We start from the raw sequence: 14,543 nt of genomic DNA, 5'->3' as shown, positions 1-14,543 counted from the left end.
ATCGATCCATACAATAGTGGTGCGCTATATAGGGTATTCATGACAACAATAATAATGATAATGGTAAAACATAAAAACAGCCATGGGTTTGTAAATACAAAGATTAGTCACCGGTACGTAAAAACATGTAGTAGTTGGACAACAGTTTCAAAGGAGGTCGTTGAAAATAAAGACCATCTTCCTCATAAAGTGGCAACGGTCCTGCCGCAATGGATACACTGGTTCCCCTGAGATCACCGACGTTAAGCTCTGTTGGGCGTGGCCGGCACTTGGATGAGTGACCATCCAGCCGCCATGCGTTGTTGCCATTTTTCGGGGTGCTCTCAGCCTCGTGATGCCAATTGAGGAGCTAATCGACCGAATAGTTGCGGCTTCGGTCAAGAATACCATCATAACGACCGGGAGAGAGGTGTGCTGACCCTACGACCCTCCTATCCGCATCCTTTCCCTGAGGATTACATGGCGGTCGGATGGTCCCGGTAGGCCACTCGTGGCCGGATGACGGAGTTCTTTTTTATTTCCTCATAAAGTAAACTGTCAACCTCTTCTGTAAATGTGCCGTACATTTCAAGTACCTTAAAATCATTCAATAACTTGACCTTCCCAACACGATGGAGAGTATGCCAATTGTAATTAATGCTATCAACACTGTGTTTTAGTGCTGCTAGGTAAGATGTAGACAAATAGTGCGGTGCGATAATGGTTTGGCAAGGTCAGCTTTGAACCGATATTTCCAATAAGACAGCGAATACGCTCGCACAGTATAGATACAGCATGTGCAAACTAAAGTGGCACTCGGCGCGGTGGCTGATAGGAGCAACCGTAGAGGCATTTCTCTTTTACTGTTGCTGACATGAGGTACCACACTGTGTGAACTTAGTTTGCGCGTGTAATACTATTGGCACAAACCGAGTTCCTCCCGTCAGCCTTAGAACTCTGTGTCAACTTATTTCGCGCACAGTGTTTTTCCCGTTAATATGGTTTATTTACATTTTATCTGTGTAACATTAAATCTGTAAGTTTCCAAATTTAGTGGTCACAGACCCTTCAAAGAAACGTAAAATCAATGGTGATTGTGGTTTGTATAATGAATAATGGACAGACACGTACTTCTTCGTCGACTGGGAGTAAAGCTGTGTTCATGTGTCATTAAAACATAGTCTCTTTTATGGAGTACAGCGTGAAACAATATTAGGAAATAAAACAAACTGAATTTGGTTGCAAGCAAGAATGTAAAATAAAAGCTACATATTATGAGAAAAGGCTGAAGAAGCAACAAACATTATATACAAAGCATCAGCACTGCAAAGCTACAGAAGCAAATTCCAGAATGGCCTATAACCTGCTAAAGTCAACAGATCTCTTTCGCATCGCGAGTTTATTAAACAGAGTATGTCGATGATTATTATAATGACTGCGACTCCAAGCCGGTGCAGGCGCTGAGTGGCTCAGATTCTGCGTCACTCCGACGCTCCATGACGGTCGCTGGTGATGAGCTGGGTGCCGGCCCTTAAATAAGCCTCTCTGTCGCTGATGTTTGCGGTTCTTCATCCACAGCAGGTCGCTGGAATATTCTGGTGTGGTTTGGCTGAGGTAAGTGGCCCGATTAACACCCTCGATGCTGACACCGTGCCCCTGCTATTTCTCACGTCATTCGTTTCTCGGTGACACAGTGTTCTCCGTTGTGTTTCATAACTTGAGGCTCCACTGACCCAAATGCGTCAGGGTACCATACCACTGAGCTGCCCAACAGAATGTAGTGCACATATGACTTCTGGCAGCAAAATATTCCTTCACACCTGGACTTATTTTATTACTATAAAACTCCTATCCTTAATTAACTTTATAGCTCTTATCATTCGAGCTTCAATGCCATGATGCTGATGCAGAAAATCTGACCCTAGGATCATGCTGTAGCCTTCGGTTACATGAGATATCACTTCCACACGCTCCCTGAACTTGTTTGTGCCAACAGAAAACTTCACCACCACTGACCTCAAGAGTCATATATCATTATCTCCTACCCCACATATATCATATCTTGGTGGGTTCCACTGTCTCATACCCACTAATTTTCTGGAGGTTATTGTATGGTCCTGTGTACCACAACACTTTATACACTCTTCCATTCTCAACACTCATGGCACATTCCAACCCTGCATTTGTGCTTATTCCTACTGGGAACTCCAGTCAGCAGCCCTGGGGCTCCCTCCTAAGTTTAACGGATCCTTTCAATCTCAGGACTACCTCTACCACTATACCTATAACCTTGCTGTTGACCAAAACCTCCTCTACTGCCATTTCCATAAAACTAGTGGCTACACCTGTTACTCCAGTTCTGCTCTCTATTTCGTAACTGGTAACATTGCCTTTTTACATGTCCATTCGACCGCAATCAAGACACTGAGTGTCCGAAGTGGATACCTGTTTCTGCCCTTTACCCCAACCAACCTATCGATTTCTTCGTATTCCAAAACTAACCTACCCTTTCATGAAGATACTTACATGCCGTTCTGCGCAGTCACCCAGAAATTTCGGGTCACAAATCTCTTTAAAAGCCTCGAAAGGACTTCGTTAGACCTATTGCAGCGTCATTTTATTTACCTCTGCCTTTAATAAGTGCTCATACGTGTTAATGTTCCTTTTCTTAATTCTATCTACAATGTCTCGTACTGCCCTATTGTGTCTTCTGTATAGCAACCCCAACGTTTCGTGAAAAACTATGCATGATTATGATTCCTGTATCGTTGTTCTAGTCTCTGTCTTAACTGGTGGAAAGTTTCTGGATTTGATAATGCTTCTGTACACCTTCCGAATAATTTTGCTTCTCTTGACAAATGTAACCTTGCGATCTGCAACAATTGGGTATCTGACCAACACCCATGTCAGCTGAAGACTTAAGATCTTCTATAAATCTCAACACATCCTCAGATGCTTTATCAGTGAAAGGGGAAACAAGATTCGCCATAGTCGGATCCAGTCCTAGAGTTTGTGACTTCAACACTTCGGTCTTGCGGTTCTTCCCTGGTACTTCATTAAACATAACATTATCCACTCTTCATTGAACCACCTGATCCACTACTGACTGCACCAATTCTTCACTGGTTATACATTGTGGTTCTGATTTTGCTTCCATGTCCATTATCCATCATTAACATTACGCTACAACAAACCAATATGCACAAAACAGTTAGTCCCGAAGTGATCTACCAAGTTACCTCTTCTCTCTAATCATGAAGAAGCTGGACTCTCTACGTTGACTAGTATTAGTACTGCCCATTAGTATATATAAAAACTTTAGTAAACAGTGATTACAGTAAAAGAAATGTTAAAATATTTCAACAACTACCGTTGTAATAAAATTTGGAAGTTTTAAAGGGTCTTTATGGACACCCTGCACATCGAAAACATCACTAATCGACCTACCAAGTAATGCGATTTTTATCATATCATAGTATCAACATGGCTACCAGATCTTCACTAATTGTGCTCAGTTTTATAGTAAACAAATACACACTTGAAGTATACTTTCTGCGTGTTGTCTTCAAGCATTTCACTCAACTGCTGAGTTACAGCTCCCATTGTTGTTTCGTCATTCTTTTTTTTTTAGCATTCAAACATAGCAGTTTTACGAAGGGAGCTCCCTGCTGGATACGTCAGTGTCCCACATTATCCGGCATTAATGGCAAGGCAGTTCTGTACCGTGAACTGACGCAACCAAGAAAGAGGACTGTGATGCTGAAGAGAGGAGCATCATCCAAATGTGTGAGGGCTACTGTTTCTGATTCACTTATTTAGTGGTCCAGTTTCATTCGTCTTCGTGAAGGTAGTGCTTGAATGTAATGTTCGAGGATAAATATTGTTCTGTGTTGTCGCTTCTGGATGGTGACAGAAATTATCCTAGAGAAGCGTCGAATATGTATACATACAGAACATCACACTCCACGGTCATTATCATTACCAAGGCCTTAATTCCCAGTAGAACTCTGCGCTATTGCAAAACCTCCAACTACTCGATTCACGTTTAGACCCTGGGAGTTGATGAATCATGAAATGATGTTAACCATGAACACATTGTGCAGAAGAGAGAGGTCACAAACATAAAGGACCCCTGTACTTTTTCAAATTATCTGGTCAGATTCCTATTGCTAATCTCCTACGGCAATGAGCAACACGACGTGTGGAGCAAAAGCTTGTCCTGCGTACTATCCTCCCAAATGCCAAAAAATCAAGGGGCAAGGCATTTTTGCTGTTGATGCTTCACCTCGGTTATTAAGAATGAGTATCTTGAAAGGCACCTCATTCACTGCTTGATCTAGTAAATGCCTACCGATGATAAAAAGTTCTTGAAGTTTAAGAATATCCACCACCAGGAGCGATGACGCATCTTCGTTTACGCCGATTTCAAATTGTGGATCACGTTGTGTGCATGTATGACTATAGTCGAAACTAATTCTAATGTTACATTGGGGATAACCCTGCGGGACAGTTGCTTGCTGAGCTGGAGAAATTTGAATGAGAAGTGGATCACGTTTATGACAACAATGTTCCAATGACTGACTTGGAGGTGAATGACGCACTGCAGTTGACGTCATGTTTGTGGCCTGGCAAGGAAATTACTTGTGGCGAAGACTATCATATAACAAGGAAGTTGTGGATCGCAGCTCACAATGCATGCACGCATGCAACTTGAAGCACCAACTGCCATAGAACATATCAGTCTTTTTCAGTAGTATGATTGGGTACCACGCACACTTCCTACTCCAACACTTGGGTGATTTTGAGATGGAGTATGTTAAGTTCAGTGTCATTCCTCACATCGTGGAAAGGTACATCTAATACTGAAAATGAACCATGCCAAATATAACGCTCCGCTTCCTGGTTCGCTTCGCCTCATGCACATATTTCTTCAGAAACTTGTTGGGATGATGTGTACAGATGACATGCATATTACTAGAGCCTCATATCTCGATGATGCAAAGTTTCAGCTGTTCACCTCCAAACTGCAGCTCATATCCTTTTCTCAATTTGTATTACAACCTGCACGCAAAGAAGGAATTCTGGTGGAGCGCTTGCTGTGTGCCTGGACAAAGGCAGATGGTTTTCATCAGCGACTTACGGGTCAGCACCGACTACTGTGGAGTCACGACAGATCACTGCTCCCGATTCCCGTTTCTGTAAGTCTTCTTTCGTTAGACGCTGGAGGATAATGTCAGTTAACTACATAATGGTTGCGTGCGTCCACCATACACTTGCATTTTTCCTCAGATCTTGGACTACTTCGTTATCTTCATTATTACCTCAACACCAAAGTTAACCAAAACACTGTTAATAAGATTCAACGAAAAAAATAGCAGTACGAAGAAAGAGCTACGCGACATAAATTAAAGAATGTAGCCATGTTTCTACATCTCAAAGACCATGTATATTCAAATTTCGCTCCAGTCGCGTAAGATTGGCACTAGTAATAACACCTTGAGAATTCAAACCAGGTTTGCTTTGAACAGTACTGTAACAGTCGTGAACATTGATTACCTTTGGGTTGGGGCGTCGTGAGTTGTTGTTAGTCAAGAATGTCGTCAAGGCGACAACGACGCCGTTTGCAGTACCAGTTCGGACGGGAATGTACGGTTGCAAAAAGAGTGGACTCTGGATGGCCACTTCGCTGTACCGATAAGGAAAACCGTCGTGTCTGGGCTGTGGCTCTGAACTCATCATACTATTGAGGCTTAGAAGGGGCCAGTTAAAAGCCAACATCCAGCCTGCATGTGCGTTCATCGCACTGGACCTGCACCTAGAGTTGTGGTCTTGGGTGGGATTTAGTATGCCAGCAGTCTAATGTTTATTACATGCACTCTTACCTGAAAATTGTGCATGAGTCCGGTAATTCGACCTGTCATTCTGTCATTCATGAACAGCAAACCATGGAGTGTTTTCCAATACGATATCGCTCGTACACATACCGCTGTTATAACTGAATATGCTCGACAGTGTTGAAAGGTATGTGCTAAGATCTGATCAGGGGAGCTCCAGAAAATGGTCGGTAGTTGCCAACTGCAAGGTTGAACGAATATAATATCCTCGAGTAGGAAGTTATTTCATGGTTAAGGGAGCCGGGCGCGTGCAATAAAAAGACCGAGGAGTCGCAACTAGGTGCCCGGAGGAAGTAGGCGTGTGGTGACAGCTGTAAGGTAGGTCGCGCTCGCTGCCCCAGACCAAACCTTAGCACGTAAATGAGAGAAGATATATAATGATCTGAAATTGGTTTTGTTAGATAGTATTCAGAGTTAAAATTTATATGTCCAAGGGTTGACATAGTAGGGGTTTGGCAAAAATTTTTGTAAGATTGTTTCGTGCTACAAAAATGTTGGAAATGTAGGTTTTGTGTATAACATAAAAATTTTATTGAGATTAACATTGTATCCTTTGCTAAAATAGAATATAAAAATGAGTAGTGGAGTAAAGTTACCCACCATTGAAAGAACCAAGTAAACATGAGGGCCGGAATTTAATTTTGCAGTACCATCTTAATGCCATTGCACAAACGGCATCATCATCATCATCATCATCATTTAAGACTGATTATGTCTTTCAGCGTTCAGTCTGGAGCATAGCTCCCCTTATAAAATTCCTCCGTGATCCCCTATTCAGTGCTAACATTGGTGCCTCTTCTGATGTTAAACCCATTACTTCAAAATCATTCTTAACCGAATCCAGGTACCTTCTCCTTAGTCTGCCCCGACTCCTCCTGCCCTCTACTGCGGAACGCATGGGTCTCTTGGGTAATCTTGCTTCTCCCAATGCGTGTAACATGACCTCACCATCTAAGCCTGTTCGCCCTGACTTCTACATCTATAGAGTTCATTCCCAGTTCTTCTTTGATTTCCTCATTGAGGACACCCTCCTGCTATTGTTCCCATCTACTAGTACCTGCAATCATCCTAGCTACTTTCATATCCGTAACCTCAACCTTGTTGATGAGGTAACCTAAATCCACCCAGCTTTCGCTCCCATACAACAAAGTTGGTCGAAAGACTGAACGGTGCACAGATGGCTTAGTCTTGGTACTGACTTCCTTCTTGCAGAAGAGAGTAGATCGTAGCTGAGAGCTCACTGCATTAGCTTTGCTAGACCTCGCTTCCAGTTCTTCCACTACGTTGCCATCCTGTGAGAATATGCATCCTAAGTACTTGAAACCGTCCACCTGTTGTAACATTGTTCCTCCTATTTCGAACTCAACCAGTTTATATTTCTTTCCCACTGACATTAGTTTCGTTTGGGAGATGCTAATCTTCATACCATAGTCCTTACATTTCTGATCTAGCTCTCAAATATTACTTTGCAAACTTTCAATCGAATCTGCCATCACAACTAAGTCATCCGCATATGCAAGACTGCTTATTTTGTGTTCACATATCTTAATCTCATCCAGCCACTCTATTGTTTTCAACATATGATCCATAAATAATATGAACAACAGTGGAGACAGGTTGCAGCCTTGCCTTACCCCTGAAACTACTCTGAACCATGAACTCAATTTACCTTCAACTCTAACTGCTGCCTGACTATCCATGTAAAGACCTTTAATTGTTTGCAAAAGTTTGCCTCCTATTCCATAATCTCGTAGAACAGACAAGAACTTCCTCCTAGGAACCCGGTCATATGCTTTTTCTAGATCTATAAAGCATAGATACAATTCCCTGTTCCACTCATAACACTTCTCCATTATTTGCCGTAAGCTAAAGATCTGGTCCTGACAACCCCTAAGAGGCCTAAACCCACACCGATTTTCATCCAATTGGTCCTCAACTAATACTCGCACTTTCCTTTCAACAATACCAGAGAAGATTTTACCCGCAATACTGATTAAAGAGATACCTCTGTAGTTGTTACAATCTTTTCTCTTTGCATGTTTAAAGATTGGTGTAATTACTGCTTTTGTCCAGTCTGATGGAACATGTCCCGACTCCCAGGCCATTTCAATTATCCTGTGTAGCCATTTAAGACCTGACATTGCACTTTATTTGATGAGTTCCAACCTAATTTCATCCACCCCAGCTGCTTTATTGCACTGCAATCTATTGACCATTCTCTCCACTTTCTCAAATGTGATCCTATTTTCATCATCATTCCTATCCCATTCTACCTCGAAATCTGAAACATTACTGATCGCATTTTCACCTACTTTGAGCAACTCTTCAAAATATTCCCTCCACCTGCCCAAGGCATCCACAGGATTCACCAGCAGTTTTCCTGACCTGTCCAAAATACTTGTCATTTCCTTCTTACAAACGGCAATATTCTCTTAAATTTTATTGCTGCAGTCAGATGCAGGTTTGCTGAATAATTAATTTAGAACAACTTTATCACTGATACGTTCACTGAATAAAGGGATACAATTTTGGTTAGACTCTTTCAAAAAAATAGTTCAAATGGCTCTGAGCACTATGGGACTTAAGTTCTAAGGTCATCAGTCCCCTAGAACTTAGAACTACTTAAACCTAAAGGACATCACACACATCCGTGCCAGAGGCAGGATTCGAACCTGCGACCGTAGCGGTCACGCGGTTCCAGACTGTAGCGCCTAGAACCGCTCGGCCACCTGGGCCGGGTAGATGCTTTCACTTTGCGACATCCTCTCTGGTGACGTTCTTGGATATATTTTCTGTAACTGTGGACTTTGTTTTCGAGCATTCTTTTCGCCACCACTGTTTCAGCTGTGCGCTGCATTGCTAGTTGCGTAATATTGAGTTTGATGCTACGCTTGTGAATATTTATTTTTTTGCTCTGCTTCTGCTTATACTGATTTTATGTGTCTATTGTGAATACTTTACCTTTTGTGTACAAAATATCGTCTTGTGAATTACGACCAAATTGAGATACTGTCCGCCATATTGTCTCCCCCAAGATGTCCAAAACATATCGACAGGGTGATAACGTACAATTACGTAGTTCCTCAAAACCGCGTAAGCAACAGAAACTTGACAATGACCTAGTTTTGTCAGCTAACCCTCCTACTTCACAAAGTGATCAGGAATTTGACAACAATGCTGATGCAAGTAATGACACCACAGAGCCACAAAATTCCGCATCGGTTCCTGTTCGGCCTTCGGGTTCTCAGAACGCAGTAAGCCAATTAGAAACAGTTTCCCATGAATCGTTCATGTTAATTCAACTTTGACAATGCAAAGTGGTTGATTCCGACAGCCAATTTTTCTTGCAGTATTCTGCCACAGACAGAGAAATTGTTTCATCTGAGAATTCTCAAATAGTTTTTAGCAACCCTCCCCAGCAATATGAGTTGCAGCACCCAAATCCCGAGGTGATATCCCCAGCTCTAACTGAAGATAAATTAGATTGTTTTCTTCGACTACTGAGCGAACGTGATGAACAGAACGCAAAACGTGGCGAATACCTCACCGGTAGTAGTCAGAAATTAACACAAACCATCGACACAGTTAAAGAAATAACTGACAATAAATTACAGGATATCATTGAAACGCTTAAGCGCTACGTTACTGACCTTAGGGACAGAATCAATGCAGTACTTCCATCAGAATCTATTGAAAAACTGTAACAAACTTCCGCTGCTCATTCTGGGCATATACAGGCCTTAGAATCATGTACCGAACCCCTGACATCTGACGCCACTCAACTTAAAACAAAGGTCAGTGAACAGGGTGAGCAATTCTAGTCACAATTAGAAAACACAACGGAAAGAGTAGGCGCTTTGGAAACTCATGCAGAAAATGAATTAGATCAGACAACCCCAGTTCCCTTTTCAGAGAGAACTGAATACCAAGCTGTGTCTAAATTTAAGAGTAAACAAATTACTATTAATGAACAACAAAAACGAGAACTCAGCTCAATTCATAGATATTCAGCAACAATTACAGGACGACAGTGCGCCTCGTAATTTTGTTCCACAACAGCAGGAAAATCCGTTTGCATACCAGCAGCAACAGCCCCCATTCTTAACTTCGCAGGCTTCATTTGCAGGAGATTACCCTGTACAAAGTAGTACCTTCCCAGACAATTTTGCTGTGCCCCATGATGCTCCTTCTTTTCCACGCCAAGACAATGTAGATTACAAACACTTCCTGTCAATCAAGAAATTTAAGACGTTCCCGAATAACCCGAACGATTTACATCCTCTTGATTGGATTCAGCAATTTACACTCGCTTTTCCTCCAAATATGCCAGTGGCACATCAATTAGGACTTGTCTGCAGTTTCTTGGAGGGCGAACCTGCAACGCGAATGGGATACATCGCACGGCAATGTTTGTCTTTCCAGTCATTCCCACAACAATATCTTGATGCTTACCGGAATCCCACTTCACAGCGTGCTGTGAAAGATCAGTTGCTAAATATGCCGCCCTTATATAATTCACAATTTGGCACTTTGTCACAATTTTTTGACCACATGATTCACCAGAATCAACATTTAACTGAACCTTACAGTCCTTCCGGTCTCATTCAGCTTTGTACACTCCTGGAAATTTAAATAAGAACACCGTGAATTCATTCTCCCAGGAAGGGGAAACTTTATTGACACATTTCTGGGGTCAGATACATCACATGATCACACTGACAGAACCACAGGCACATAGACACAGGCAACAGAGCATCCACAATGTCGGCACTAGTACAGTGTATATACACCTTTCGCAGCAATGCAGGCTGCTATTCTCCCATGGAGACGATCGTAGAGATGCTGGATGTAGTCCTGTGGAACGGCTTGCCATGCCATTTCCACCTGGCGCCTCAGTTGGACCAGCGTTCGTGCTAGACGTGCAGACCGCGTGAAACGACGCTTCATCCAGTCCCAAACATGCTCAATGGGGGACAGATCCGGAGATCTTGCTGGCCAGGGTAGTTGACTTACACCTTCTAGAGCACGTTGGGTGGCACGGGATACATGCGGACGTGCATTGTCCTGTTGGAACAGCAAGTTCCCTTGCCGGTCTAGGAATGGTAGAACGATGGGTTCGATGACGGTTTGGATGTACCGTGCGCTATTCAGTGTCCCCTCGACGATCACCAGAGGTGTACGGCCAGTGTAGGAGATCGCTCCCCACACCACGATGCCGGGTGTTGGCCCTGTGTGCCTCGGTCGTATGCAGTCCTGATTGTGGCGCTCACCTGCACGGCGCCAAACACGCATACGACCATCATTGGCACCAAGGCAGAAGCGACTCTCATCGCTGAAGACGACACGTCTCCATTCGTCCCTCCATTCATGCCTGTCGCGACACCACTGGAGGCGGGCTGCACGATGTTGGGGCGTGAGCGGAAGACGGCCTAACGGTGTGCGCGACCGTAGCCCAACTTCATGGAGACGGTTGCGAATGGTCCTCGCCGATACCCCAGGAGCAACAGTGTCCCTAATTTGCTGGAAAGTGACGGTGCGGTCCCCTACGGCACTGCGTAGGATGCTACGGTCTTGGCGTGCATCCGTGCGTTGCTGCGGTCCGGTCCCAGGTCGACGGGCACGTGCACCTTCCGCCGACCACTGGCGACAACATCGATGTACTGTGGAGACCTCACGCCCCACGTGTTGAGCAATTCGGCAGTACGTCCATCCGGCCTCCAGCATGCCCACTATACGCCCTCGCTTAAAGTCCGTCAACTGCACATACGGTTCACGTCCACGCTGTCGCGGCATGCTACCAGTGTTAAAGACTGCGATGGAGCTCCGTATGCCACGGCAAACTGGCTGACACTGACGGCGGCGGTGCACAAATGCTGCGCAGCTAGCGCCATTCGACGGCCAACACCGCGGTTCCTGGTGTGTCCGCTGTGCCGTGCGTGTGATCATTGCTTGTACAGCTCCCTCGCAGTGTCCGGAGCAAGTATGGTGGGTCTGACACACCGGTGTCAATGTGTTCTTTTTTCCATTTCCAGGAGTGTATTTCAAAATTACCTAGATCATTGAGAGGTTCGTTGCTGACAGGAAATCGCACAGAAAACTTGAACACTTTTCGTGATGTCTTACAGCTTCTTGAACTGGATGAAACACACAAGCAACGATCTAGCCAACACTCTTTCCCGGAATCACAAAAATATATAGACTACCGTTTCCGTAATAACGGCAGGTAGTTTCCGAATAACAGGCCTCAATATGGAAATGCAGGATGCTTTCTTCCACAACCTCAGTATCAGCAGAATGTTGTGAATGCCTACCCATCCAGGAATCAAAATTATCATTCCCTTTCATCAATGTCGTTCCGCAATGGTCAGTATGGAAATACCCCACAAAATAATCGGCGGTTCAGTAACAACCAGACAAACTGGGAGAATCAGTGGAATAATTCCAACACTTCTTTTGTACAAAGAAACGAAATGTGGCACCAGAACCACCATCAGCCATACGGAACCAATGACTACTACCAACGTCGACAAACCTTTGATCGCCCACCCACTCGTCAGTACAGTCAACAGAATTTTTCAAATCGTAATGATAATTATCCAAGTCATAACCGGAGACAAACCAATGACTGCCAACAGAATTACGAGAATGACAGACGAGTATCATTTTATCAACCTGATTCCCGGTTACACCCCAGACATGGTTCCAATAATTCATCAGGTAGAACAGTACTGTTAGTAGATGTTCGTCCACCAAATCCACGAAACAATTTAGAGCATCAGCGTGAAACAGAACACCAACAATAGCAACTAACTGCTCTGCCTACCGCGTGCTCGCTGCAGCGCGAGCGCTGCCATGAATCTTCTGAAAATTTTACATCACACGTTATCCGTTGTGACGATATACGAGAGGATCTTCTGCTGGAAAAAATCGAACTACAATCAACGGTTCATCATCCCCTCATTAATATTTCTATAGGCGCACACAAATTCTCTGCAGTCCTTGATTCGGGTTCTCCCATTTCTGTTATTAGTGAGGGCCGCTTTCCAAAAATGCGACACTGTTTCTACCATTCCAACACTTCCGGTTTCTCATACTAGGGTCAGTGGTGCTGTTCCGGGCAAAAGTATAGATATTAAACAGCAATGTTATCTGCAGTTTCAAGTCCATACATATTTTTTGTATGCTACATTCTTAATAGTTCCGCTTCTCATTACAGACGTCATTTTTGGATCGATTTTTTGAAAAAATATGAAGCAATTTTACATTTTGAAGATCAGTGGATTCGTCTCCGTGATGATGGAGTTTGCTTCGTTCTGGACTTTCACAAACATTTGTCGCACGCAGAACAAAACCTTAACACATTCATTTCATTCAGTCTCAGCTCCCGTCGGACGTAACACTGACGTCATTTTTTGTTCCTTCCCCAAACATTGACAATGACGATACGACACCAGACATTGGTGACATTATTCAGGATAAATTCAAAGTAGTTGATTCCGCTTCATTTCAAGAAAAGGAAGATTTACATGCCATTTTAACTGAGTTTTCCGTTGTTTTTGACACGGCTCCAGGCACAATTAAAGATTTTTTACATGAATTTCAAGTAAAACCCCATACCCCTTTTGCTGTTCCACTTTATCCAATACCGCTAGTTCACCATGACAAAGTGAAACAGGAAATCCAATCTATGGTTGCTCACAATATTATTGAAACTTCTACCAGTCCATACAATTCCCCAATACATGTTGTGCCTAAACAGGATGGTTCAATTCGTCTTGTTTTGGATTCAAGACAGATCAATATGATCATCATAACAGAGACAGAAAGGCCACTAACTTTGGATGAAATCTTACAACAGTTTCACGGCGTATCTATTTTTTCCTTCTTAGATCTTCTGTCCAGTTTTTACCAAATAGAATTACACCCCAACTGCCGCAAATACACAGCTTTTCTCTATTTTGGTCAGTGCTACCAATTTTGCAGACTCCGTTTTGGGTTAAAAATCGCATCTGCACCTTTATCCGTGGACTAAATATCGTGTTGCCACCTCATTTGAATGCAGGGTTACCGCTTACGTGGACGATATTCTCATTCCCGTTTCTTCCTGCCAACAGCATAATGAAATATTGTCTCAACTTCTTCACTCGCTTTCTAGCTTCGGTGTTACAGTAAGTTTAAAAAAGTCTCATTTTGGACAATCTCAAATCAAATTTTTAAGCCATCTTGTTTCATCATCCGGAATTCAACCGGACCCTGATAAGCTACAAGCAATCCATGACATCCAAGTTCCTCGCACTAAAGAGCAACTTCGCAGTATTCTTGGAATGATAAACTTTATTTCGCAGGTTTATTAGCACCCAGGATTTAGTTACGCCAACTTTATCTAAATTAACAGGAAAAAATTCTCTCTAGATATGAGATAATACTGCTCAAAAGAAATTTGAGACACGCCCCCCAGATCTTAGTACTGAATTTTGAGTTTCAACACTCTTCACGCCTTCTGTGGCGACGGTTTCTTCCCGTCGCCTTTGACGCCACCTCTAAGCATCTTCCCCATTGCAGAGAGGTCAGTACTGCCACTCAACAACCTTTCTACTTGTGCTGCGGTAATGTCTTTCTCGTTAAGGGGGTTCATACTATGTTTGGCCCACTTAGTTTTTATCCAGATTT

Source organism: Schistocerca gregaria, chromosome 4, assembly GCF_023897955.1.
Source record: "Schistocerca gregaria isolate iqSchGreg1 chromosome 4, iqSchGreg1.2, whole genome shotgun sequence".
Classification (NCBI taxonomy): Eukaryota; Metazoa; Arthropoda; class Insecta; order Orthoptera; family Acrididae; genus Schistocerca; species Schistocerca gregaria.
This window is presented reverse-complemented; position numbering follows the sequence as displayed.